Source organism: Nelumbo nucifera, chromosome 2 (genome assembly GCF_055504915.1).
Source record: "Nelumbo nucifera cultivar China Antique chromosome 2, China Antique-T2T, whole genome shotgun sequence".
Lineage (NCBI taxonomy): Eukaryota > Viridiplantae > Streptophyta > Magnoliopsida > Proteales > Nelumbonaceae > Nelumbo > Nelumbo nucifera.
This window is the reverse complement of record NC_142650.1, coordinates 92,622,778-92,629,309: the sequence shown is the minus strand read 5'-3', so window position 1 is coordinate 92,629,309 and position 6,532 is coordinate 92,622,778. Positions and strand designations below refer to the sequence as shown.

Below are 6,532 nucleotides of genomic sequence, written 5' to 3'. Positions count from 1 at the left end.
ATTCCGTAGAAAACATAGGCTACACTATTTCAATGGCATCATAGTCCTAGAAGAGGAAGGATTGAATTCTGAATTATTAGATCATAGGCACTTTCCCTAAAAGAAATCCCTATAAGAATTGGTTTCTGTGTGAACGTATTAGCCCCAGATTGAAATATAACCACTTTATTGAGTCGGTGTTTTTATCTTTGATATTGAATATAATTGGAAAATAGAGAATATATTCCTCTCTTTTGAAAAGAAAGTATATAATTGATGAGCGCCTACTCAGAAAATTCTACATTTCCTTCTCCATATCTCTTCTCCTTTGGCACCTCCTCTGCCAACTAAAGCAACCTAATCAAAAGCAATCTCTAAAGGTGATAGATTCCAATTCTGTTGGGCTATCGATTCAACCTCGAGTGCTTTTCTTTTGACAGTTTGTAACGATAATATACTTTGCTGAACAGGAAGCGAGAAAGACTCTTGGGCCATTAGGTATGATTTTCTGGAAGTTTTCACAGTCAAAAGATAATGTGAGCTTTTACATTAAGATTTTAACAGTTTAAAAATTGTTTGGTTAAGGTCCTGAGTTTGTGCAAAAATAAATTGAAAAAAGGCGAAAAACTCTATTTAGAGATTCTTAAAAATAACCTGAAATAGACTTCCCACATTTTTTTGGGTTATGGCTTTCAGCAACTAAATCTTTTTCCAACCAAATAGGAAAAGACCAAAATGCGAGCTGTCGAACTTCTAAAAGACTGACAGCCCGCATGAAAAGGCGTGCCAAACGGGGTCTCATCAGTTCATCTTGAGATAAAACCCGAAAATTGGACCAGACCATTTTTTGTTGGTGTTTCTATTCAATGGTTCAACCATGTGGCTCAATGTGGTTTAAAGCACCTGGTCTGATTGTCTGAAGCATATGGACACAGTTCGAATTGTTTTGACATCTTGTTTGACGATTTATTAATCAGAATCCCAATTTTCAATGCTCTGATGATTTTTGAGGTAGAACTACGGCTGGACGTAGGAATGGTTCAAGTTCCTGGTTCAACCAATTAATCTTTAAAATCTTGGGTTAGGCACATTCTCTTAAACCCGACTTGATCCAACTTATAAAGACAGAATTTTTGAACCCACTATAACCAACCAAATCCAATCTAACCCTGATCGTTCTAGTGAAGGTTATTCATGGAATCTTCATCAATTTCACAATATCATGTGTAAAAGAAGTTTGAGGATGACCCAACCCGGTTCATGTTAGGGCCACTTGAACCCAACCCGATAGGCTGGGATTCATAATTATTATGAATCTATTCACAAACAAATAAAAAAGGATAAAGAAAAGAAAATCCAGGAATCATCAGAGTTGTAACCTGCACGCAGTCTGTGTGAATCAGAGGACGAAAAACATTACCAAATAAGGTTTCAAAAAGAAGAGAATAACTTTAAAGATCAGCCGGCGCTGGCCAACAGCATCGCGACCACCACGTCTAACCCCAACTTTTGCACTGTATTTGTGTATATATACACTATGGGATATAGAGAGAGATCCATCTGAGTCCACACAAGCTAGTAGATATCTCAACAGTAGCTTATAGCCTCTGCTGTTTCTGGTCCAAAATGCCCAAATCAGAAAAACAAGGAAACAACCAGCCTCCACCAGGTCTCTCTCTCTCTCTCTCTCTCTGACATAGACCTAGACACACGGTTCATCTTATTTCCTCCATGCTATTTGTGGGCTCTCAATGGTTTGATCTTTCTTTTGTTTGTTTCTTATTCTGTTCTTGAAGGATATCCAACTGAAAATCCTCCTAAGCGGAAGAAATGCTGCCCACAATCAAAAAAGAAAGGAGATAGAGGCTTCATTGAGGGATGGTAAGTTTTCTATGACAAAACCAAATCTATCAAGCATAAAAGAAATAGGCTTTGCTTTCCATGATTTATTCACCCAAAAGGGATTTGAAGCGTTCTTGACAGGCCATCTCTGGAATGCTTGACCTTGAAGCTAACCAATTTGTATTGATTTTATGGGTGCAGCCTCTTTGCTTTGTGTTGTTGTTGGCTGTGTGAAGCTTGCTTCTGATGGAATCCATGGAGAGCATATGGGCAGGATATGATATGCCTTAGCATGTAGGAGAGAGAGAGAGTTCATGACTTGGGGACACCCACCATGTTATCTGATAGTTAATTACACTGTGTTCACTTACTAATATGTATGTCCTTGTTATGTATGTATTATCTTGAATACTATGTGATTGTTTGGGAGAGAACTTTCCACTGGTACAGCTCTTAGATTTTTGGGTAATTATTGTGGAAAAAGGATTGTAACTGGTGGCTAATAAACAATATATTTTGTATGTATTTGTACTATATATTTTGCATTTCTACTCTTTTCAAACTGAGCCTAAGTTTCATCATTACCCAAAAGAATAATAAACAAATTTCATAAATCATTGAGCTAGACAAAAAAAAAGGCCCTCAAAACAGATATCTCCATTTCTTTAGACAAGAGATAGAAGTTTAAACAAGGAATTGAGTAGAACGGATCAAAGTAAAGGAAAAGAGGACAATACATAAGCGAATATATAAATCTTCCAAAAAGAAACTTTATGTTATTTGAAGGGATTAGTCCATTTAATGGTTAGATTAAAGAGAAGATTCCGGCTTTCAACTAAGGCTGTATTTGGTTTGGAAGAAAAGATAGGAAAAGGAAGTCCTTTGAATCGGGATTTTCCTTCCTTTCCCTACCTTTTTCTTAGGCTGTGTTTGGTTTGAAGGAAAAAGTAGGGAAAGGAAGGGAAAAGTTGGGAAACTTATACAAGTTCCTTTCCGTACTTTTTCCTTCAAACCAAACATAGCCTTAAGGATCACAGAGTCATGATTTCCATACCGCAAAAAATGAATATGGAGACTTTAATGGAATTTACTACTTGTATTTGGATTAGGACATGTAGAAATGGAATTAAGAGAGGGAATTAAAAAGGAGTTCGACCTCCTACCCACAGGACACTACAGCTGTACATTGGGAATATTTTGGATCTCTTGCCCACAGGCCACTATAACTGTACATTGGGAATATTGGGAATAGACTGTAGTGTCTGTGAGTAGAATTCTTAGACCTCAAATCTCCTAATAACAAAACACATTCCAACACTCTACTAACTTGATCTAACACTGCACATCGGTTCCACTTAAATATGAGATGTATGGCGTTAAATGGGTTGGTAGGATGTTGGAACAAATTTTATTAGCTGTGATCCGGGCTCGGATTCTTGTTGAGGAGTCATTTCAATTTCATTAATTTTGGGGAATAGCAATTTGGTACGGATTATACTCCTGAATCTAAAGACACAGTTTAAGCGAATTAATTCGGTTTGTATTAACATTTCTCTATAAATCAATTCTTTCTGGATGAATAATCTGTGCACTAAAATGTGAAATAGAAAAGAAATTAGATATTTTCATCTTTTGTGGTTTCCAAGCAAAAAAGTTAACATTGTAGATAGCTTTGATAAAATATAATTAGAAGTTATAACCTGTTTTTCTAGATAAATTAAAGGAACTTCATTCATTCACATCAAAGGATGCATAAGCTAGTAACCAGACTATTGGAGATATACCTCCACGTGTACTCCTTGTCAGTTTAGATTTCTATTAAGTCTTATCCTTAGTAGGATAATTGTTATCCTAACGTGATGTATTCTTATTGGTTGCTTATTTCTGTGAAACTCCATCTTCGATGGAGTTCTCATTGTTGTACAACTTTTCATTATAAATAAGATCAAGGACAATAAATTAATCATCGAGCCTAAGTATTCTTTCCAAATCTTCAACTCTATCTTGGTAGCAGAGTCTACTTCGACTCTCATGGCTTCCAGTGGCTTCAGCTCTGAATCTCAACGCTCAATGAGTGTCTTGGCCACCAACAGTACATTAGGCTCGAACTCAATCCAGTCAAGTGGAATACACTATCTTCCCATCAAGCTTAGCAATGATAACTACTTGTTCTAGAAGGCCTAACTTCTGTCGATCCTTTACACAAACCGATTAATGGGGTATGTAGATAGATCAATTGCTGCACCACCACAATATATACAAGATCTGATTGAAGGCAGTCGAATGATCCTCAATCCAACATATTCAGATTGGTTTGAGAAAGATTAGTTGGCACTCTCTTGGATTATTGCGTCTCTCACAAGGAACGTGTTTGCACAAGTAGTAAGACATCTATCGTCTCACGATGTTTGGAATGCCCTCGTTAAGTCCTTTACCAACTATTCCTGCTCTAGATTGCTTCAGTACAGGAGACAACTCCAGAATCTCAACAAAGGAGGTATGCCTATTTCTGAATATGTTCGGAAAGCTAGATCTATAGCTAATAGTCTATCTGCAGTTGTCGAACCCATTAACACTAGTGACTTAATTCTTTACATAATTGTCGGATTGGCAGTTGAATATGAATCTAAACAACAACCTATACATTGCTCTTAGGAATAACTATGGCAGAGGCAGGGGTATGGTTCTTCAGACAACTGCACAAATAATGGAAGTAGAGGGCGCAACAATCCAATTGTCTGTCAACTATGCAATGAATCGGGACATGGTGCTGTGAAATGTCATCGGTGCTATGATTTAAATTTCAAGAACGAAGAGACGGAACCAACCGCCTACAACAGCAGCATTGCTTCCACCCAATCGTCTTTCGACCCAACCTTCATCCAGATAGTGGTGCCACACATCACATGACACCCGATATTGATAATCTATAGATTCATTCCAAGTATGGAGGAACCGACCAAGTTAAAGTGGGAAACGGTTCAAGTTTGGCAATTAAGAATATTGGTTCCCATGTTATTAACACTGCTACTCATCAGTTTGCTTTAAACAATATCTTTCATGTGCCAGATTTATCTAAAAATTTGTTCTTCATTCCCAAGTTTGCTCGTGATAACAATTTATATTTTGAATTTCATGGTGATTGTTTTCTTCTAAAGGATTATATGGGGAAAATACTACCGTGACGGCCCAGTAGAAGCGGTCTCTATCAATTTCCAAGAAGCATGACTAGTACGAATAAGCCTTCAACCTTAGTCGGTGAACGGGTTTCCATCAGTGATTGGCACAAGCGGCTCGGAAATCCAGCTATGCATGTTGTGAGGCAAGTAGTGTCATAGTTTGGGTTACTATATGAAGGTCAACTTAATTTCAGCACCAATATAGTATGTGATTCTTGTTAATTAAGCAAAAGTCATAGGCTATCTCTCCCCCCTTCGTCTACAATTATTTCCGGTCCATTAGATTTGGTCTTTTCTGATGTATGGGAACCAATCCCAATTTGTCTAATGTAGGGTTTCGTTACTATGTAATTTTCATTGATGCTTATAGTAAATTTTCTTGGTTATTTCCTTTGCAAAGGAAGTCGGATGTTTTTGATGTATTCTTGTCATTTAAGTGTCATGTTGAAGTTTTATTTAACACTAAAATCAAAGCTTCCCAATCTGATTGCGGTAGAGAATATCGCAAACTCTTTACATACTTGGACTCCGTTGGCATCACTCACCAACTCGCTTGCCCTCACATACATGAATAGAACGGCAATGTTGAACAGAAACATTGCAAACACTCTACATACTCGGACTTTGTTGGCATCACTTACCAGCTTGCTTTCCCTCACATACACAAATAGAATGGCAATGCTGAATGGAAACATCACCACGTCACCGAAGCAACATTGTCTCTATTGGCCTCCTCGTCGCTCCCCTTTTCCTTCTGGGCAGATGCTACCCTTACAACAATTTATTTAATTAACCAGCTTCTGACCAGCACTCTCTGCCACAAGTCTCCCTTCAAGATTCTTTTTGGTTCTCCTCCAGACTATCGGTTCCTTAAGATTTTTTGGTGTGCTTTCTACCCATTTCTTCAACCACACAACTGGCACAAGTTTGACTATTGCTCGAAGCAGTGCAGCTTCATCAGCTACAGCGATAAACACAAGGGTTATCGGTGTTTGCATCCTCCTACTGGATGAAATTATACTTCACGCCATGTCATTTTTTATGAACACAATTTTCCCGGCATACCTACGGTCTCTTCTCTAGATCCGGTTCATCTAGCCATAATTTATTTGCAGTCTCCCATCTCATCTAGCACTACTCCCAGCACACCTCCATCATTGGCTCCACCTTCTTCATCGCGGTTTGAATCTACTTCAAATTCCATGAGTACTGGCAGTCTTAGTAGCACATCGGCATCTCAAGAAGGGTTCACCTCCCCCGACATTGGACCTCGTGGAACACATCCTCTTCAAGATATTCTTGACAACATTGTTCCTATAACACCTTAGAATTATGCAATTTCTTGCCAACACAATATGGCTACTCGGTCGATGGACGACTCTCTCCTCCTCACTCTCATCTAATTACCAAGTATCCTTTACCTCAGTCATTGTTGGCCCAGTTACATGATGAGACTGTTGAACCATCTAGCTATTCCAAAGCAGTAAAATCTGCTCATTGGCGTAAGGCTATGACAAAAGAATTCAACACCC

General features: G+C 38.3%; 1 long non-coding RNA gene across 1 annotated transcript; it reads left to right on the top strand.

The window, feature by feature from the left end:
• Positions 1–1,474: 1,474 nt before the first annotated feature.
• On the top strand, positions 1,475–5,262 carry LOC104611999 (uncharacterized). Its single transcript, XR_737750.2, has 4 exons — positions 1,475–1,648; positions 1,776–1,860; positions 2,023–4,318; positions 4,477–5,262. It is a non-coding gene; the product is annotated as an uncharacterized LOC104611999 (long non-coding RNA).
• Positions 5,263–6,532: the final 1,270 nt, after the last annotated feature.